Source organism: Lasioglossum baleicum, chromosome 10 (assembly GCF_051020765.1).
Source record: "Lasioglossum baleicum chromosome 10, iyLasBale1, whole genome shotgun sequence".
NCBI lineage: Eukaryota > Metazoa > Arthropoda > Insecta > Hymenoptera > Halictidae > Lasioglossum > Lasioglossum baleicum.
The window spans coordinates 11,648,257-11,671,064 of NC_134938.1; the positions used below are offsets into that span (position 1 = coordinate 11,648,257).

Genomic DNA, 22,808 nt, shown 5'->3' on the forward strand with positions numbered 1-22,808 from the left:
TGGTACGAAATAGTAAGATATAGATACGCAAGATATGGAAATGCGCGAGATAGAATGAGGGGATGACTCCGAGAGACGACGTCTCTTTATGAACACCACACTGAGCTCCTTCGGTGCGAAGTGGGTCAGTGGAGTGGGGATTAGTCGGTATTGGAACGCGTAGTGGAGTGGGGAGCGCTGGCGCGCGGAGTGGGGGTCGATGAACGTGATGACGTACTACGTCATGTTAATATTCAAATTTTTTTCTCCTAGACGCACAGTTTTTCTTTTAAATTTGTTTTTTAATACTGCATTGTCATCCAGTTCTGAGCAATGTTTAAAGTTTCAAGTCTCTAGCTCATCGGGAAGTGATTTAAAACTTGATCACAAGACAAGCTAATATAAGCGTGGTAAAAAAAAGAAGTAATTATTGCTTGATCTTTATGCCAACGGGTTGAGCAATGCGTGGAACGATGATTTTAACGATCGCGTGGGTGTTAAGCCGACTCCGCAGGAAGGAGAGCGGTAATTCGGGTTCTTTGATCCGGCAAGGGTAATTCGCGAGGGCAAAGGAAACGGAACGAGCGTTGCTGGTTCGAGTAACAGCGTTAAGCTCTTCTTTCTTCAGCGTTGAGGCAGTCCCGGTAGTCACCGGGGCACATTTCCAAGAGGTATTGTTACCTGACCTGCCCTTGCCCTCGAGGTTGCCACCATCTCCTGGCAGAGCTATCGTGTGGCCGCCTCCCTTGTATTCCTTATCGACGATTGCGGAACGATGTTCGTCCTTCGGACAATTTGCATTACTGTTTCGATATAGGGGTCGCTTAGAGCCAATGGAGGGGGAGTCCCTGCGCCAGTCGCCATTTATTATGAAACGATCGTACGGGAGGGGACACGAGCGTGGAAAACGGGTCCGCGATTCCGCGACGACGACGACGACGACTTTTCAACGCCGGGGAAAATTCTGCTTGATCGGTCGGCTTGAATAATGGATGCCCGATCGAAACGAACCTGTATTCCGTGCCGCGAGCACGTTTAAACTTTAAGCAGTTCTTACGCGCGAACGTTGCCATTATCGGGGACGCTTTTTCCATCGTTGGAAAACGTTAGCTCTCTGTCTCTCTCACCTGGCGAGACATCCGGAAACCGCTGTTTTTCCTACCGCGAATCCGATTCGCGGATCCCTGGCGTCGCTCGGAGAAGCTGTTTTAGACGGATTTATACCGAGAGAGAGAGAGCACATAACCTTGGACCCTGAATTATTCAGCGCGCAATTTGGCACGCTGAACAACCTCTCGCCCATTCGACGCTTACACTTTTCCGCCAGGTTCTCGCTGGCTTTTCTCGGGGATGTAAATGGAAATCGAATCGATCTGCACTTGGATGCTGCGCTCCCGGGTAAGAGCGTGCTTGTTTGGGGGTGATCGCTCACTGCCGAACTCGGAATATCGTCCTGTACAGTGCACACCTGGCTAGAGAGGGATGAGTGTGACGAGAATCACTTGCCACCATTTTCTAGGATTTTTTGGGGATGATTACTCCCAGTGAACATGTTGAAATCATCATTAGGTGCAAGACAACACCTGATAGAAGGGTAGAGTGGAATAACATTAATTGTTTGTGGCCATTCAGCAGCTGGGTAACCTCAAAGAATGGACCTAGCTTTAAAAATAGATCTTGCAGGGTGGAATTAAATTTTTTCAATGTTATAGAATTCTTTGGGGATGATTGTTCACAGTGAACATGTTAAAATCATCATTAGGTGCAAGCTCACACCTAATAGAAGGGTAGAGTGGAATAACATTAATTGTTTGTGACCATTCAGCAGCTGAGTAACCTCAAAGATTGGACCTAGCTTTAAAAATGTGCCTTGCAGGGTGGAATTAAATTGTTTCAATTTTATAGAATTCTTTGGGGATGCTTGTTCACAGTGAACGTGTTAAACACAGTGAAAGTAGCTTCAAACATGGAAGCTACTTTAAAAATGAACAAAGCAGGGTGGAGCTAGATCATTATAATTTTATAGGACTTTTTGGTCACACCTAAACATCAAGGTGATCCAAGGTCACGCCTGCTAGAAAGATAGAAGATAGAAAGACCTAGAAAGGTAGAGTGGACTAACAATAACGATTTGTGACAATTCGCGGCAGCTGTCCTCAAAAATTCGACCCAGCTTTAAAAATGTCCGAAGAAATGATTTCTGAGGATTGTTCGGGACTGTTCACAGCCGACCAGTTAAAGCTCCGTACACCTGTTAGACCGGAGCGTGTACTAACAATAATTACTTGTGACCACTCCGGCCGCTTTAGCAGCTTGGAACGTTCCGTTGATCCCGGCTTTAAAAAAATGGACAAAGCTGGCTTTTGCAGGAGAATGGCAAAAAAAAAATGTTAAAAAAAGAAAAAGAGTTTGGTAGCCTGGTAGAAGAGGTGTCTTCGGGAGAGAGGGGCAATATCTCTAACGAGCGCGAGACCGATCCTTAATTACGAGAAAAGGTCAGAGTAGCGCGGACGACGTTCCACAAAGAAGAGGAGAAAAGAAGCGTTGCTCCTCCGGGCCGCGAAGACAAATGAGAAGTATTAAGTGGCACGGCGATGATCTACAGGGAACGAGATCCCACGCGATGCATTGTTTTACCGGGCCAAAGAGAAAGAGAGAAGAAGAAGAAAGAGGGAGAGAGAGAGACGAAGTTGAGACAGAGTTGAGCGTGGTCCACGCCGCGCCTTGCCTCGCCTTGCCTCGCCTCGCCTCGCCTCGAAATGGAGATCACGCTGCTCCGCCGCTGCTGCACCGGATTATTCTTCCGTCTGCCTCGACCTCGGTTATTGTCTCCGGACAAGGTCTGCCACGGGGAGCTAGAGGCCAGGCTCCCCTATACCTCTTGCCATCGGATAGTAATCGATCGTGCATCCCCGGGAAACAATACCTACGCGAATATTCGTCCCAGATACTTAACCGTTTCCTCGTTGCCGAATCGTAAATCATCCTGGATCGCGATGCGATACGGAAATTGCACGACAAGTTCATTGCTTCGGTCATTTTTCAACCCCCCTCCCCCCAACATAACTGTTATTACTAGACTGCGGATCTTTATACATTTATAGGAAAATTTGGGAAACGAAACTCAGAATAGTAGGAACATTTTGAAAATTGCAGATGTCAATATATGATCTCTCATCTATTAAAATTATCAAGGGAGGAGATAACATTCTACATTGGTTTCTATATCTTGCAATCGACGCAGACAATTTTTATTTTTATTTTAGTTATTACTAGGCTCCAGATTTTATGCAGAATTGACAAAAATGGGTAGGTGCAATTCAAAGCAGTGAAAAGATGAACAAATTCTAACGGTATTGATATTTTTACTGTATTAAAATTATTAATGAAAAATATAAATTCATATTTAGCTCCCGAGTTTTCCAATAAATGCAGAAAATTCTTATTTTGCATAAAGATCCGGAGTTTAGTTATCACTATTTTTTCCGCGCGATTTTAGTTAGCCGCGTCACACTGTGCAACGGTGACCATGCGTGACCTTGCGGAGAAAAAATGAATTTCGTGATGAACTAAACGTTCAATACTGCACTACTTTAACTATCGCTAAATAGTTGAAATTGCAAGAATGCTGACAGCAATTTTTCACCAGTTCCGAAATGGTAACTAACTGAAGCGATTAAACGTTGCAGTAAAATTTCAATAGTTTAATTTCGGTGATGTTAACGCTAAACCTAACGAGCAAAAAAGCGACTAAAATGTTTTAGCTTACAAAAATGACAAGGCACTATTTATTCAGATTCTGTGCAATTTTTATTGCGATATGTGCCTGAGTAAAAAATCGATCAAATCAATCTTCATGTGACCAACTTCATCAAACTTCAGTTTCAATAATTGTGAAATGAAAAAAAATATGGAACCGGTCATGTGACCGGCAGTGGCAGGTTCAGTGTTAAATTAGGCTAGTTTCAGCGTGTGCTCGATTCTTTAGTATTTTTCCGTGGTTTTATCATGGCGACCTTGAATCACGAGCGCCAGCAAACCGCGACAGATGTTGCCCGAAAAGATTACGGGAGGGAACGTAATGGGATCCATGCGCTGCCTAGTTGGACGGTTCTCTCGGTCGCCGAGCTCTGTACTGAAACAAAGCTGGTTCTTTCGGTTCGATAAGGGGATCGACGGCTGGATCGATCTGCCTTTGTTCCTCGTGAAAGAATTAATGAAGAGAACCTGGACTTCTGTGCTGTCCTTTTGTTTCCTTTATGCTTGGAAAGAAGGTCAAACCGGGGGTTAAAGCGCACCATGTTCGCGCGCAATCTGATTAATATTTTACGTACTTCCCATCATTTTTCTGCTCGGACTATATAAATCCTGCCTATCTTCGAAACGAACAAATTAATAACAGAACAAATTCAAATACTTTCTGCCTTCTGCCAATTACTCGAGAATAATGGGAAAGAAAATCGTATTTTAAATTATTTCTGCTGTGGTATTAATTAATTTCGATTCATCTAGAGTGCAAGATAATAGTACAATTATTGTTTTTATTCTCTCCACCATTTCTGTACTCCTCAGAATTTCCTCTCTCTCTCCGAGAGAAATATTAATAATTAAAAATATTCTGTATTCTGTAGAATCTCGAATGATTCTGATTTTTGTTGTCGTTTAGATAAACAGACAATTGCGCAATTATTATATTCAACTTCCATATCATTTCAGTACTCCACAGAATTTCCTCCGAGATATTAAAAATTAAAATTAAAATTATAAATATTCTACAGTCTGTAGAATCTCGAATGATTCTTATTTTTGTTGTCGTTTAGATCAAAAGACAATGGCGCAATTATGATATTCGACCTCAACATCATTTCTCTACTCCTCAGAATTTCCTCCGAGATATTAAAAATTAAATTAAAATTATAAATATTCTACAGTCTGTAGAATTCCGATGGATTCTTACTTTTCTTATCGTTTAGATCAACAGACAATGGCGAAATTATTATATTCGACCTCTCTATAATTTTTGTACTCCTCAGAATTTCCTCTCCGAGAGAGAGAGAGAAAAAATATTGAAAATAAAAAGTATTCTACATCCTGTAGAATTTCGAAGGATTCTTATTTTTTGTTATCGTTTAGATTTTAGATCAATAGACTATCCTCCGTTTTCGAACGTTGGATATAAAATGTGTAAACAGACCACGGACAGAGGACAGCGATAGGTGAGCGAGTACGAAGACGAACTGTTTACGTTCTAGCGAAAACAAATCCCTTCTATGAGTTTGTGTGTGTGTGTGTGTGCGGCTGCAGGTGTTCGGTTGAGGCGTCCTAGACGCCAGTTAGTCGTTAGCCAAACGACTTCGCTTGTTTTCTTGACGACGTTGGTTTTTTGACAATCCTCAATAAAGAATGTACAATCCACATTCGTAATTACTAGACAGCGGATCTTTATGCAAAAAAAATTGTCTACATCGACCGCAAGAGATAGAAGCCAACTATAATGTTATTTCTTCCTTTAATGATCTTAATTGAGGAGAAATCATATACGAACATCTTCAATTTTTAAAAATGTTCAACAATTTTCAATTTCGTCTACTCAATTTTACTAGAAATGCATAAAGATCCGCTGTCTAGTAATCACGTTTATTTCATTATAATTCAGCCCATTTTGGTTCTAATTGAACACAATATATTCAACCTCTCCATCAATTCTCTCTTCTCCTCAGGATTTCCTCTCCGAAATATTAAAAATTAAAATTAAAAATATTCTGGGTTCTGTAGAATATCTCGAATATGATTCTTATATTTATTATCGTTTAGATCAACAGAGACCCCGCAGACAATGTTTAATTACCACAGTCAGCCGGTTCCTAAGGACAGCTCGTTCCCTTGATCAGACAGTAACGAAGGCGCGGGTAAGAGGTCTCACTCGGCCGTGGTGTCAATCATCGATTATCAGGAATTATAGAGTTCGAAGAGTAGGGCGTAATTAATTCTTTTTTTTTTCACGGTCGTACCCAGTGATGGAGGGGCCCCTCGATGCGTACGCCATTGAGAGGGCCCGTCGGACTGACTCTCTCTCTCTCTCAGCCCCTTGTTCGCTGCATTAACAGGCATGACTTGAAAAATGTGGTTCCTAACACCGTCCCTCCCGTCTGTCTGTCCATCCGTCCGTCTCCCGGTGGAATGACCGACGAGATCATATTATTAATGCGTCTTCTTGCCTCGTTTCGTTGATAGTTTAGCCTCGGACGAAGGTCGGGGCCACACCGCCGGAGAGATGATAAGAACAAATTATAAAACTCGAAATCGCCGGGATTAACGGGCCCGATCGCTCAGCCAGATAACTATCGACCCCCTCGGCGACCATAATTGAATCCCCCCCCCGGAATGAAACCGAGAAAAACCAAGCATGCCACAAATCAAATTGTACAATTTTTCTGCGACGATACGAACGAACCACAGTTCATTATTGTTACTGGTTTTTGCGAAATTTTCAGGCAAATTTAATGTAATGCAAATATTGCAAAAGATTAATGCTATTGCAATTTTGTAAAAATATTTTTAGCACTCCCACTACCAACATGTTCTTATTTCTCCTGTCGGGAAATAACCTTATTCGGGTCCCCTCCACTTCACAGAAGATTGGTGGAGAGACGCAGGAGTGGGGAGAGGAGCCATTCACAACCAGTGGGCATTATTTAGCGAAACAAATATTTCAAATACTATTTAATATTTTAGATTTTATTTTGCTTAAAGAAAATAGTATTTTAAATAAATATACAATTTCGAAAATAAGATATTTCTATTTTAACAATCTGAACCTCAAAATAAAATATTTCTATTTCAACAATTTGATCCACAAAATAAAATATTTTACTTTTTGCATTGTTATAATATCTTATCGTCAAGAAACGGTTTACACCCATAAATGTATTGAATTCGAACAATTATTTTCAGCAATAATACTTAAAATTGAAATTTATAATAAAGACAAAATAAAAATATTTTCAATATTCTTTAAATAAAATACTATTTTCAAACAAATTACCGCCTCAAATAAATTATTTTATTTTCAAAAATTACTGCATCAAATAAAATTTTTTATTTCAAAGTTGTACACATACTTTAAAAAATAAATGGATTATTTACTATTTACTAGTTGAAATACTATTTCCCCAGCTCTGTTCACAACTTTTTGCTATAGCACACCTATTGATATTACCATAACTAGCGTTCTGTTGGTCAAAGAGTTAATTTTCGGTAGATAAAATCTAATTTTAAATTGTGGAATAATTAAAAAAAATTTAGAAATGTAAAGATTGTCCTTGGGAGGTTGCTTCCGTTCAGCATAATCACTCTGCCGCTGATAGAAGAACTTGGAGAAAAGTGAAATTCCGAAAGGGTTGTCTCCGCATTTTCGAAGGGTCCTCGACGGCTAGGATCCCGTCGTGCCATCATTATACTCGCGAGGATCCGGCGAATGCGAGTTGGAGAAACGCACCCTTCGCGAATCGTCTTCGTAAACGATTACGATGATGCATATCCATCTTGCAGGAGGGTGTACACTCTCCCTTAACGCCGGCGTTAATCCACGTTAATGACGTCGTCGACGAAATTCATGATTACAAAACGGAGACGAGACGCGATAGGAGGAGGAGAGAGCCTCGAACAAAGTGGCAAACCGCTCGTTCGCTCGAAAACCTTTTTCCCCATTCTCTCTTTCTCTTCAACGTTTCCTTCAACCCCTCCCTCTCTCTCTCTCACTCTCGTTCTCGCGTAGAGCGGGAGCGTGGAATTGCGCACGCTGGCTCTGCCCGATCCTTTGAAAATGAAATATTCCCTCGTTAATTTCCGCGAGAAAAGCGTCGTCGGGGAAAAATACGTGAAACACAAGGACACGAGACGACGACGACGAAACCAGGACCGTGTGTCCTTCCGAGCCTCGTCAAAGCGCCCGCGCGCCACGCCACCCGGGAAATCCGTTTGCTTTCAGCCTTTAATTTTTCACGCGCAAGTATGCCACAGCACGGGCCCACCTTCGTTAACGACGTACTTTCTTCGGTTAACGCCGCTTCTGTGCGAAAGCTTAACGCGAATGCGAAACCGCGCGCGACGCGCCGACGCTCGCGATCGACGGATTACAGCTGAATGAGGTATAGTCCGCGCCAAAACCGCGCACCTGCGACACTTTCCTACTTACACCGCTTCGAATTTCGGATTTACACCTATTCAAATTTCGGATTTACAACAATTTATGTTTGGAGTATATAGCGCTTCCAAGTTGGAAATTGGAACGCTACGAATTTCGAATTTAATCGCTTCAAATTTCGAATTTACAACGCTATAAGATTGGAAACTACAACGCCCTGAAATTGGAATTTACAACGCTTCAACTTTGGAATTTACACGCCCCGAATTTGGGATTCGGAACGCTGCGAATTTGCAATTTAAACGCCCCGAATTTGTGCAATTTACAAAGCTTCAAGTTTGGAAACTACAACGCCTCAAATTTGGAATTTGGATGCCCCAAATTTGGAATTTGGACGCACCGAATTTGGTATTTAGAACGCTTCGAATTTGGAATCTAAACATCCCAAATTTGGAGTTTACAACGTTTAAAATTTGGAATTTAAACGGCCCGAATTTTTAATTTACAATGCTTCAAGTTTGGAAACTACAACGCCCTGAAATTGGAATGTATGGACAACGTTTAAAATTCGGAATGTAAACGCCCCGAATGTGAAAGTCACAAAGCTTCAAGTTTGGAAACTACGGCGCCCTGAATTGGGTATTAACAAAGTTTCCAATTTGGAATTTATAACGCCTCAAATTTGGAATTTAAACGCCCCGAATTTGGAATTTACAAAGCTTCAAGTTTGGCAACTACAACGCCCTGAATTGGGAATTAACAAAGCTTCCAATTTGGAATTTATAGCACCTCAAATTTGGAATTTAAACGCCCCGAGTTTGGAATTTAGAACGCTTCGAATTTGTAATTTAACCCCCTCGAATTTAGAATTTGGAACGCTTCGAATTTTCAATTTAAACGCCGCGAATTTGAAATTTACAAAGCTTCAAGTTTGGGAACTACAGCGCCCTTAATTGGGAATTAACAAAGCTTCCAATTAGGAATTCATACCGCCTCTAATTTGGAATTTACAATAGATTGCGAGAACCGAAAATTCGAACTCTTGTTGTCGACTAATTTGGATACTGCTAAAAACATCGTTGTTCTCAGATTATTTTAAAAATGCATAGCTCCGTGCCGAAAAGGTAAGTTTCCAACGAAACCGGAGATTGCTATTCGTCGGACGTGGATCGTCAGAGACGGCAGCCATTCGGCGCGGTGTTGCACCCACGCCTGGTGGAAAAGCAAGAAAGAACGTCGGCCGATAACTCTTGCCGGAGGCGTCGGTCGAAACACGATCCACGTGGCGCCGACGTCATACCAAACGGGCCCCGGAGACTGTTGTCTCCGCACGATCGACGTCCAATTTACATTTGAATCACGCGCGCGGCGTGTCCCCGTCGCGTTTTCGACGGCCACGAAATTCTGTGGACCCCTCGTAAATCGTTGGGTCCAGAGGAAAGAGGGGGAGAGAGAACGAGAGGGAGGCCCCGCAATTTTCAGGTGACACACACGCCCGTTTCGTTCCGGCTACGCCACTGCCGGGGCCCACACCGGTGCCTTGTGGTAGTTCGTCCAGGTGATTACGCTGTCGCTCGGGGCACGTCCCATCCCCCGTGGGCCCTTGAGTCCCCCTTCTCCTTCGCCTCCCCTCTTCTGGTATCCCGTTTGGTCTCGCCACAGGATCCACTGTAGAAACGAACACGGGGCCCTACGTTCGTGTATGTGTGTGTGTACGTATAGGAGGGGCCTCACACTATTGCAGCGTGATGAACCGACTGGACCACCTTATGTCCTCAAACCGTGAAGAGGGACGAGCGTCCGGGAGACTGTACGAGGTGCGAGGAGGACGACGGGTAAAAGACGAAATGGCCGGTGGGCCTGTGGACCCCGATGGTGGGGGACGACCAAGGCTCATCTCGCAGCAATCGCTTTGGTCACGCCAACGCTACCCCTCTCTCCCACCTTTAATCAGGTGTTAAATACGAGCATCGTTGCACACCTTCGGTATTCCCACCACCGACCTATCGGCCACGGCTCTCCCGTGTACTACCTCTCTCTTTCTTCTTCTTCTTCTTCTTCTTCTTCTACTCTCTATCCTCCTTTTCTGATCCTCCTTCTCCTCATAAGGCAGCCTTCGGACGCTCGACTTTCCAACACACACCACCACCTTCCTACGAAACCGAGCGTCTTCGGAACTCGTTGCTGAAGACAGCGGAAGAGGAGACTTAGATACTGGCCGACAGGTGCGACATTACGCCTCGCAATGGATACGAAGAGGACAACTAGCGATGACGTTTTATCACCAAACTGTCGATCTTCATCGCCCGAAAGATCCCACCGAATCAAAGGCAATTGAATAGTTTTATAACATGGCCAAGAGGTCGCTGGGGTCAGATTGAATGGCTGCGAAGTAGCCTAGCGGATGCCTGAACGAAGGCAGCAGGTTCAGAAAGCGGAATCCGAATGAAAAGCTACCCGGGGCGGCGAGCTCCGCCATAATTACCGTGGGCAGTGAACCGCGTTGGCGTTGCCGGTTCGATCGGAGGCCGACGAGTGACTGATTAGCCTCGAGTGGCACGGTTAGGCGACTCGCGAGGTCACGAGGTTTCGCTTATGAAAGAAAAGGTGGTGAGTAGCGAGGAGAGGAGCCCTGGAGGCGGCTCCGGTTCGAGGAAGGAGGGTAGCAAAGCCGTGGTGCACACACAGGCGACGGTGTTTCGTCTGGGTTCGATTATCGAGGAGCGAGCAACCTGCTGAAGGGAGATGAAGAGCGGCGAAGAGAGATGAAGACCGATGAAAATCGAGTGTAGAAAGAGTGAGAGAGAGAGAGAGAGGTGGGGATTGGTAGTCGTTGAAGGAGGAGAGGAGAGGGAAAAGAAGAAGAAGGAATCAGTCAGGCAGCCAACCCGCCAGTCAACCAGCCAGTCCGTCAGTCAAGCCGTCGCGGCTCGTTCTCCGTCACTCGTTCGCTACTCGGTGTGTTAATTAGTTAAGGTTGTTGGTCGGGGACTAAATTACACCTCCGGAGCTACTCAAAGGAAGCAATTACTGGTGGCGCAACCCGGAGGGGGACTCTCGTGAGTCTCGCGAGGGAAAGAGCGAGAGAAACATCGCTGCAGAAGAGGCGATGGAGGAGGTCGGGAGGGGGAACAAGGTGGAGGAAGAGGTGAAAGAGAGAGAGAGAGAGGGAGAAGTTAACGGCGAGCAAGTAAGCAAGTAAGCAAGCCAGTCAGTCAACCAACCAGTCAACCAGCTTAGCCTAGGTTCGTTCATAGCTACCGGTGTGCAGGAGCTTCTGTTACCGCTGCCAACGTCGCGCACGGTTTTCCTGTCGATCCGTCTGAATGCGCCCGGTACACGTGACTCGTTCCGTGCCCACTTTTATGTTCAACGACCTGCCAACCCCTTCCTTCCTTCCTTCTTCTTCTTCTCGCCCCTCCTGACCCAGCCTCCCGCCATTGGTGCACATTCTCGTTCGAGTACCCCAAGCCCGATATACCCGACCCGTGCCCCCTAACACACCACCCAGCCGCCGCCGCCGCCTTTCTTTTCCTACGTTATTCCACCCTTGTATGCGCTCGTTACACAATATCCGAGCCGCAGGCCGGAATTGATTTTCAAACCGATGCCCGAAGCCCCCGCGGTCTGCCAAAATGCTGGACCTCCTTCGCATCTCAACACACTGTCCCCCAGCCAGACTGAGCTGATGATAAGCAGGCCTTCATGCTAAATTGTCCTGGCACGTTGCGATACGAGTCAGTTCAGCCTGTGCTCGCCGAGGAGACCTAGAAGCCTCGCTGATGAGCCTAGCAAGACTAGGTCCCCAAACTAGCCAAAAATCCGGTGTCTTGGATCAGCTTTAAATATTTAAAACTGATGGACGCAAAGCTGATGGACCTGAAGCAGCTCCGGTTGATCAACGTTCATCAGCCAGGCCAGAGGAACGTCGTCATCTTTTTGCTTGCCATATTTGAATTCCTGCGGAGCGAACACGGAACAATGGAGTCCGTCCGTGTCCCGATTGTTCCGCAGACGCAAGAGCTCGCAAGCTCGCGTGACAAAGATTGAAGGCAAACACAGAATTCAGAGAAGCGGGGTACTCTCCTCCGACTGCGGCGGCGGCGGCGGCGGTTGCCGATTCATCGGAGACAAGGGTTAATCGTGTAGGTTCCTTGAGATGTTCTACCCGAGCTACACAACCGATGAACCTTTTACAGACGTTCGTAGAAACAAACTCGAGTCACTCGAGAGTCCGCGAATAGCTCATCAGGGACTGTTCGTCAGTGTCAATCGGGACCTGTCCACCGAGAGCGTCGTCCACGATGCACCGGGGGCTTGACAGCGCAAAGCGATAGAACCGAGAGCCGGGTACAGTAATGCGTGTCTCTTCTCGGGGAGCTAATTGCCATTCTGTCTAGAGTCCTAAGACAGGTCTCCGGGAGACTTCTCTTTGGCCTGTATAAGGTAGCCTGGTGGTGGACAGTCTCTGATCCGCGAGCGAATGCAAACATTTTCCGATATTCTTTGGCACACAGGCTAAACTTGAACCTCATTTCATCCAGATCGGTCGGAAATAAAGGGTCCTAGAGTTAGGACTTGCTCGGCAAGGGTACCCCAATTGATCAGAAACCAATTGCCCTTTCGGCGAAAGTGAACAATTTCGATTATTTTCTACGGTAGCTTGGCTGAACGAACTGGCTGGCAGGCTTGTGCGGTGGGTTCGTTGGAGCTATCGAAGATCGGAGGACCGTTCGGACTTCCCGAGCCGGGAGAAAGCCAGCTTTGCCTAACTGTCTCGTAAAAAAATGCGTAGGACGAGGGACTTTGCCAAACAGTGGGGGAGTTGGTCGTGGAGGGACCGGTATGCATTGTGTCTTGCCGGTGGGGCCGAGAGGAGGAGAGGACCAGAAGGTTCGGGAGCTTCTAGGAATTGCGACGTAATACTCGGAGACCCGCGAGTTGGGTACCGGTAATTCCTCGTAAACCCATCCCTCTGTTGCGAATTGTTTTTCGAGGATGAACGAGGGAGAGGGACCTGGGAGCGGTGACAAAGAAATTAATATTGAACTATCGCGTTGTTGCCAATTGTTTCTTCGAGGATGAACGAGGGAGAGGGGAGCTGGGCGGAAGGAGGTGTTCGGGTTTCTCGTCGAATGTCGTTTGGCATCGTTTGGCTTGCTTCTTTTTTTTTTCACGGGGCGATCCGTTCTACGAGAAGAACCGGTGATTAATAAGGACTAGGGTAGCTGGAGAAGACGGCTGTAATCTTCAATCAGCGACGAGGAGCGGGACGGTAGACCGTGCAATTATGAATTAAGGATGAATCGCGACAAACAGAAAAGTAGGCAGGCGGGGCTCCTCGAGAGATGGTCTAGCAGGGGTGCCTCGTACGACAAGGAATCACGATACGTCGGGCCTGAGCAAGACTTTTATTGTCCTCCATTGCTGTATGTGTGCGAGAGAGCAGAGAGAGGATCACCCTCGATCGTGCAGCGCCGGAGACTGATTGGGCATCACCTTGCGTGGCTTCAATCCTCTCCGCTCCCTATAATAAATCTCCGGAAATTTCTCATCTCTTTCACCTCTCTCGCTCTACCCTCCGCCTATTATCCGGCATGCGAAAGGGAAACAAAAAGGAGAAGGTGAACAGAAAGAGGGAGAGAGAGAGAAGACAGACGGGGGAATTTTAAATAAATCCTTCTAATCTGCATCGCATATTTCCCGAGCTGGATTTAATGGGATAATAACGTCGGCCAGGAGGAAATTTCGCATCCGGCCAAGTCCAAGCCGAGCCGGAGACTGCGACGACGTCTTTTATCGCGTTCGAAGGGTTTTATCATCCGTCTCGCACACCGTGGCGAATCCTACCAGTCGTTAAGGACATCGTTTACTCCGGCGCAACAACACTCGGTTCTTTCTTTTCACCGAGACACTTGCTGCGATTTCATGCGTTCGAGCCGCGACGCCGAGTACCATATCTTCGCGCACTTTCTGATCACTAGGTTCGGACGCAATTTTATGCGAACGAAAAATTGTCCAGGACTATTCCGGGAAACGGAAATGAGCTTTTTATGAATTCTTATAGCTGCAACCGTAAGTTGAAGTTTAATTTTCTGATCACTGGGTCGGGATGCATTCTTTGCAAAATAAAAATTAAAATGTGCAGTTTAAAATTGTTAGCGGAATAATTTATTTTAGTTGCCCCCCACTTTTTTTTACAATTCACGTACAAAATTTTAATCTGAGAGATTCGCAGTTCACGACGACCTTGAGCAAGTTGGCGAACTTGCGCCCACAGAGATTACGTCCGAAGTTCTTATTCGGCGGCTAATGGCCCGAAGAACGCGTTCATCTGAAAACGACATTTGTTCGGGCTGGTGTGCAATGATTTCGCAAAAACTGCAGCGCAGACGTGTATGCAAAAACTGCAGCAGACCGGGCACAATCTGTGCCGTTCATGGTTTCTTCTTTCCGTCAAGGTCAAATAAGTAATCTATCGCGGAACAATACCATACAGGGAGTTTGAAAAACGTTGTACTTGTAAGGGGTGATTCTTGAGGTGATTCGAAGTAACTTTCTCTTTCACGAAAATGTTCTCCGAACCTCCGTTAAGGAGTTATCAACGAAAAACACAGGCGAATCAGAGCGAGGCTGTTACTCCGTCTCGCAGAGTGCGGCGTTGGCATTGGCTTGACTGAGGCGGTCAGCTAGTAGGCGCGCTGTGATTGGCGGATGTTCAATCGCCGACAACTCCTGATCGAAGCGTCATAGAACGTTTTCGCAAAGGACAAACTGGCTTCAAATCTCCTCCCTCGATCATTATCGACAGTAAAATAAAATAATTATTCTTTCCGGTAAAGGGTGTTCTAGAGTAGGATTTCTTCATCAGGATTTGAATCATGTAGAACAAGAACGAGAGGGTGGAGAATCGGATTAATCGTTGGACAGTCGAATTTCGGCAGATGCGAGATACAGGTTGCCGTGCAAAGGGGCAAAGAATCGAACGAAATCAGGCGTCAAGCGTTCCGGAGGCGAAGACAACGGGGTAGCGCGCGAAATCTCTGGTCGTTGACGAAGAGACGGAAAGAGCGGACGGTTGGTGGTGCGCGGGGGTGATTGGGAGAGCAGCCCCGTTCGCGCCAATCGTCGTTGAAAAAAAAAGAACCTAGAGAAAGAGAGAGAGAGAGAAGGAAGGAAGAAGCAAGCTCGGGGGCTGGGAACAATGAAGCGGCTTGATTGTTCTAGCGCCTGGGCTCGCCGCGCGACGCTTCGGATTATGCCCGGAAGTCTTCTCTTTATCTCTGGCCGGGTATTCGTGTGTCCTCGGTGTCTGATTCCGCGGGAAGGGTACGCGAGAGAGCCTAGCAGAGCAGAGAGAGAGAGAGAGAGCGTGGCTGTGTAAGGAGGACGACACGAAACGGCGTGGCGTGGTTATCACGCAGCCTGGAGCGATCGGGACACACCGATCCTCACGCACATCAGGCTGGAAGAAGAGCCCCGGCAGCAACCGGCGCATTACTAAAGGATACCACCACCGACCATGGCAGAGAGCATCAGAGCGGTAGCGGTGGAAGCTGTTGGAGGCTTCAGCATCAGCAACAGTCGTCACCGTCCGCCTCGTCACCGTCACGGACCGATGCATTGTGCGCGGAGGACGTGTCTGTTGCTCGTACCCTATCCCCCTCTCTCTATTTCACTCTCTCTCTCTTTCTCTCTTTTTTCCCCGCAGACGTTCGTCATCCTCGCTCGCGCCAGGGAGAACCTTGAATGACAACGGGCGCAAACACCGCCCCGGGGAATATTAAAAACGTTCCGTGGGACACTGTCGGCCCGAAGAAGTATGAGGCTGAAGGGATACGCTGGCATCCGCGTAAGCATGACGAATAACAAGCCCCCGGGTTCTGTGTCATCGCCCATCGGCTCGCAACAACCACTCCCGCGACGAACGAGATAGGACACACAACCACCATCACCGTCGTCGTCGACATCGTCCTCCTCCTACTCCTCCTCATCGCCGTACTCGCCTAACGAACCCACCTGACGCGTTCACGCGGACTTCCTAGCTAAAGGCACCAGACTACCAATCTCTCGCGGGACCGATAAACGGATGCTGCTGGACCCCATCCACCACCAGGCGAAGTTGATACACGTGTTCGCGCCAACGGCGAGCTAAACGGTTCGCCGGAGTTCGAAACGGGATTGCGAATTTCTGATGGACACCGGGGACTTCGGACGGAGCCGATAGCGTCGCGATTTTTTCACTGGGTAACGTGGATCTGGAGACTGGGGACTGGTCTGCGGGGGTCCGTAAAATTAGTGGAGGGCACTACGTTTCTGAAGAATACTTCAGACATAGTCTCCGTTGATGATGCAGGTCCTAACCGAAATGAATCATGGAATTCATCCGATAAAATGTTGAAATCCTAGATCGAGATAGGCTCAGCTACCACTGTCTAAAATTACATCCGCCCAACTTCATTTGTTCCGAGGAAATCGACGTATATCCACATTTAGCAACTGTTCTAGGTAACTTCTGAAAGAAATCCAAGTCGTATCAGTCAATATTAGACTATCCGCAAAGTGAATGGAAGTCACCACACTTCTGAAGGAACCTTCCAACATACTCTCTTCAAATGATACAGCTCCTAACCGAAATGAATCATGGAATTCATCCGATAAAATGTTGAAATCCTAGATCGAGATAGGCTCAGCTACCACTGTTTAAAATTACGTCCGGCCAACTTCGTTTGTTCCGAGGAAATCGACGTATATCCACATTTAGCAACTGTTCTAGGTAACTTCTGAAAGAAATCCAAGTCGTATCAGTCAATATTAGACTGTCCGCAAAGTGAATGGAAGTCACCACACTTCTGAAGGAACCTTCCAACATACTCTCCTCAAATGATGCAGCTCCTAACTGAAATGAATCGCGGAACTAATCTAAAAAGCAATGAATCTAATAAAACGTTGAAATCCTATCTAGTCTAAAATTCCATCGGTCGGACGTCGTCTGTTCTCGCGAAATCGACGTACGCCCACGTTTAGGGTGTAGCTAGGGGTCTGAGCGTAGAGGGGCGCGCGTTCTAATATTCAGAGGCTGGTGGTTCAAAGGGTTGGGTGGCCGAAAATGCTTCCGATGGTTCCCGGTGCGCACCGAGGTCGATCCCGAGGAATTCCGGTATGTCCTTGAGGGCCGATCGAGCCGAATCGAAGTCCCGAATTCCCAGTCGGAGTCGAGCTTACGCGCTCGCTGGTTCGGGGTGTGGAGGAACACGTTGGAAGAAACGAGAAGGGCGAGGGACGAGGAAGGAGGACTTGGCTGGCAAGGATGAAAGTAGGAAGAGGACGCGAAGTGGAAGCGGTGGAGTGTAGAGGGGTGGTGAAGGGGGAAGGGAGGGGGGGCAGCGAAACCGTAGGCCGTAGGCAAAGCAGCCGTAATAATGGACGAGAAAACGAGACGTGGACGAGTCGAAGCGAGCCGGTAGAGAGGCAAGAGCAACAGGAACAAGAGCCTGGGTACCCGGGACGGGAAGAGCGAGGTGAAAGGGAGACACGGAGAACCCAGAAGGAACGACGAGGAGGAAGAAGAAGAAGAAGAAGAAGAAGAAGAAGAGAACGAACAGACGACGACGACGACGACGACGAAGAGCAGCTACGCAAACCCGGTCGAGCGAGAGCGGAGCCGTTGCGGAGGCGACGTGGCTCGGTCGTGTTTTATTTACTTAAGACCAGTAGCGAGCTCGGCGCAGGTAGAATTCCACAGCTGGAATCTTAATAAGGGTGGCCAGGGGTTCTCCCCCGCTACTTCTTTCTCCTCTCGCTCCTCTACGACCGCTAACCGTGTCCTTATACTCCCTTCTTTCCAGAGTCGCGTCTCGTTGGGGACTACTGTCGCCCTTCCACCGACGACCACCTTCTCGTCGTTCCTCCCCCCTCAGCCCCCCCCCATCCCGCTTCTTCCTACCCGCGAACACGTCCAGCCAGATGAAGATTATCAAGCGGAAGTTTTGTCTCGCATATGACCAAATGTCCGCAGCTGCTGTCTCTGCCCCGCGGTATTTTTGGCTCGACCACCGCTGCACCGAAGAGGATCCGCAGCTTCGCGGATGCTGACCGCCAAACTTGGATTAGAGGATTTAGATCGGGGAATATTAGCGCTAGGAATTGCCCGAGGGTCTCCGTCCGGGGCTCGTTGTCTTATTCGCTGATCGCTTGGAGGATGGGTCTAGCTACCGGGGGTCCAGCAACAATTGATCAGCAGCCAGAAGAAGTTGGTTGAAAAACTGTAGTTGAAATTTTAAACTGCATGTTCGTCGGGATGGCCGGTGTGACCAGAGATTCGCAACACCCTTTTCGAAACGTTGCGGCTTCGCAACGCGAAGAGACCGCCCAAGAGGCGAAGGGGCGGAGGGATGGAGAGTGATAGAGACGATAGAGGGAGGGACCGACGAGGGAGCGAGAGACAGAGAGGGAGAATATCGCCGGTGGGTGCTGGCAAAATTATTGTGTCCGCCTAACTAATCCATACCGCAACGTATGCAACCCTCAACCCCTGCGTGCATGAAGAGCGTGCTACAGTCAAGTGCGCCACTGCGCGAGCTCATGTACCGGGTGACTCTAAAGGATCGTTAAAACAATGCGCCTCGCGGACAGGGTGACACACGCACGCACCGAGGGCCGAGAGGAGGGGGGGGGGTGGTGGTGGTGGTTTAGGATCATCAAAAAATTTTCGAGTGCGTGCAACAACGCGCGCGTTGCGGGAACGCCGGACCCTCGATGATACTTGCCGCAGTTGCGACACAGACACGCGACGATGTTGCATTACTTGCGTGCTGCGTTTCATCCGCCATGGCGGACAACAAACCCGAACGGTTCGGAATCGACGCACCGCTGTGAAACGTGACGAGGAATCGGCGAACGAACCGCCGTGTTTTCCGCGGTGATTCGCACTTGTTCGAAACCACCGCGGACGTGTCGGTTCGGTCGGGATTCTCGTGAAAATTCCATCCGTTAGAGCTACTTCACTGGGCTCGCAGTTTCATATAATATTCGACCGGGCCGAATCGATTCTACTCTCTCGTAATTGTGCAGTGGCAATTAGGGGTGGGCGGCTACGCGACATTTCGCATTCGGCTCGGGTTGGGACCCGAAAATTTATAATGTCCAGCAGTGGCGCATCCAGGGGGAAAGTCTCCCCCCCCCCAATGAAAAAAATGTTCAGTTTCCAAAATTAAAATCGCGGAATAGCCCTGGGCACCGTTTACAGATATTTTGGCTAAAGATAAAAAGGTCATCAAAACCTAGGGCTGGGTTCAACTCGGCCCCTCTCCCAAGATTAAATCCTGGATGCGCCACTGATGTCCAGTTGTCCGAATGTCATAGATTTTTGGGTGTCCGAGTATCATGCATTTTCGAGTCATTAAAGGCCGAACCCGTTCCTGCGTAGGTGGGCCCGTCGAAAATGGAAGGAACGAGCAGGATTTGATCATTGCGAGAACCCGAAGAGTGCCGGTGGAACGGTCATCAGCCTGAAGAGAGGCCGAAGTTAATTATAATGAATTATGCTCGCTGCCGAGCGCGCGAACGTCGGCAAATCCCCTCGTTCAGGGTTCTTGAGACGAGACGATCGTTACCGTCGAGATACGTTTCCGGTTATCTCAAAAGCGACACGGCGCGGCGCGGCTCGGCTCCGCAATTTAGCATGTGCGTGTCACGGCTGGTACGTGCGCGCGAATTACGCCGTTGCGTTTCTGCACGTGACTCGCGGCTTCGTGGGTACACATACATATGTACTCGCACCCGCGCACACTCGCCGCCAGTTTTAATTGACTGTGATTGTTCGGCGATCTTGGAGTGGCGCGCGCGCGAGAACGCTCGATTCGACGCTGTTTGAAGGACATCGAATCGGAAAGGCGAGCAACGCTGGCGACACGCGATTGCGTGCACATACGACGTGTGTGTCGCCCGTTGTGTTTTCTTATTCAGGTGCTGGAAACGCGAGTACTGGCGCTACAAGTGCCCTACCAATTATCCTGATCGAGACGATACCGTTCGCCCGCGTGGACATTGTTCTGGCGAGCTGAGAGGTCTATAGTCTTAGGGTGCGTCGGGATCCTTCCCTTTTTTGACACAAAGCAGTCTTCATTCTCTTGGACTCTTTCTCCCGGCAATCTTTTCTTCAAAGATGTCCTGCTTGGGGTATTTGGGGATCCTTCAGGTTTTGGACAGCAACCAATCTTCATTCTCCTGGACTCTTTTACGCGGCGATCTCTTTTCATCAAAGATAGCACCCAGAGTCCCTGTCTTACTTAGGGTGTTTAGGGATCCTTCAGGTTTTGAACGAAAACCAGTCTTCATTCTCCTGGACTCTTTCTCCCAGCAATCTCTTTTCTTCAAAGACAGCACCTAGAGTCCCTGTCTTACTTAGGGTATTTGGGGATCCTTCAGTTTGCTAACACAAAGCAGTCTTCATTCTCCTGGACTCCTTCTCCCGGCAATCTTTTCTTCAAAGATGTCCTACTTAGGGTATTTGGGAATCCTTCAGGTTTTGGACAGCAACCAGTCTTCATTCTCCTGGACTCTTTCTCCCAGCAATCTCTTTTCTTCAAAGGTAGCACCCAGAGTCCCTGTCTTACTTAGGGTATTTGGGGATCCCTCAGTTTGCTAACACAAAGCAGTCTTCATTCTCCTGGACTCCTTCTCCCGGCAATCTTTTCTTCAAAGATGTCCTACTTAGGGTGTTTAGAGATCCTTCAGGTTTTGGACAGCAACCGATCTTCATTCTCCTGGACTCCTTCTCCCGGCAATCTTTTCTTCAAAGATGTCCTACTTAGGGTATTTGGGAATCCTTCAGGTTTTGGACAGCAACCAGTCTTCATTCTCCTGGACTCTTTCTCCCAGCAATCTCTTTTCTTCAAAGGTAGCACCCAGAGTCCCTGTTTTACTTAGGGTATTCGGGGATCCTTTAGGTTTTGGACACCAACCAGCTTTTGGGTCAGAGTCGGTGGTTCGGTCGCAAAGTGTGTGTGTCGCGGTGGAATAAGTGGGGCCTGAGTCTCCGGTGGTGTTTCGAAGAATCGTGGCCACCCCGGAAGCGGGAAGTCGACGACCGGTTTTCTCGAGGGTTGGCGCTACGCAGAACCGATTACCCGATATAGTTGTAACCCTCGACGGTTCATCGATATATAAAATGCAGGGCCGACACGAGTAGGGGTCGGGGCGTGTGTGTGTGTGGTACGAGAGAGGGCGAAAGAGAAAGATAGAAGGGGTACACTCGTATGCAGGATCAGGGTTATGGCGGGTTGGCAGGGGACATATAGAGCCAGGACCTCGCATAATGTGCGTGTAACACACCCTACTCATCACGCGCCACTTGCTCCCCTCCTGTGCCCCTTCAGCCCCTGGGATCGACCCCAGAAAATCAAGCTGTACACGCTCGTCTCCCTGCGGTGGTGTAACGTTGTCTCGCTTCATCGTGCAGGGCTGGGCTTTGCTCGTTGGGCTCGCTGACTCGCACATACGAGTTATGTTTATATTATGATATTAATAGAGGGTAATACACGACCTCCATCGGCAGAGCGTCGGTAGCAGCAGGTTGTTTGTCGGCACCCTGGGATGCGAGGGCAAAGAGAGATAGAAAGAGACTGGCCAGGGCCGTACACACTGTGTGTATCGTATATGTTCGTCAGGGTCCCCTAGGGCTCCTCCCGAACTCTAGGTCCCCTTCGAAAATACTTCCTCTTCCCGGGGCTTCGAAATCGCTGCTACTCTCTGCTACCCTCTCCTCCGTGTTCCCTTTCTCCAACCACCTCTCTCTCCCTCTCGCTCTCTCGCTCTCTCTCTCTCTCTCTCTCTCTCTCTATCCCTCTGGATCCAACGGGAAAAGCAATCTCGTTGCGACGGGAAATTGCATGCCGCCGATCGAATCGCGTCCTTTACCGTTGCGGGTTTCCTTTGAGCACCGCGTTGCAGACGAGACGGGGCCGTTTTTAATTGAACCGATTCGCTGGATACTCTCTCCCACGCCGGGGGTGCTTTGAACGGAAGCGCCCCGGTGTCTCGGATAGGTATCGCCGATTAATCGGCTCGAAGAATTCCCCCGGAACCAGGACAAAGGGGCCTCGACGCTGCCTTCCTTAGGCTTCTTCGCGGCTATCAGTCATGCAGGACCCTGGCCACGAAGTAGCCAGCAGTCTCTTCATGTTCACCGATTTTCCCGGACAATTTTTACTATCGTCTCACGCGGTGTTCCCGCTGACGTCACGCTTCTCTTCGAGTCGGTGAGACCAATGTCACGAAGAAAGGACACTGCTGAATACATCTGACAATCATCGACGATTTGCAAACGTGGAAGAAGTTGCTGAGGAATTTGTTATTGATGAAATGGTTGATGAAAACTGTCTCGTTTTTCTAATTTTTTCTCGTACTGGCATCACAAACTCGCCAGTGCAAACACCTGTCTTGTATCAGCAAATAGGAACCACCAGAAAAGGGCTGTCTTTCATTGATGAAGAAGTTCATGAAGTCTGTCTCCGTTTTATTATTTGTTTCTCATACTGGCGCCAAACTTGTGGTCAATCCTTTCGGTATAATCTATGGCGCGAGGGGATGACGAGTGGAAGGAGGATCCTAAGAAGGATCCGATGAATCGGATCTTCGGAGGCCAGGTCCCGAAAACTAGTCGTGACAGGCAGCATTAATT

General features: G+C 48.0%; 1 protein-coding gene across 3 annotated transcripts in view; it reads right to left on the minus strand.

The window, feature by feature from the left end:
- Positions 1-22,808, minus strand: part of LOC143212539 (protein pangolin, isoforms A/H/I/S) — a 211,524-nt gene that overhangs the window by 81,123 nt on the left and 107,593 nt on the right. The gene's annotated exons all lie outside the window — the stretch shown is intronic.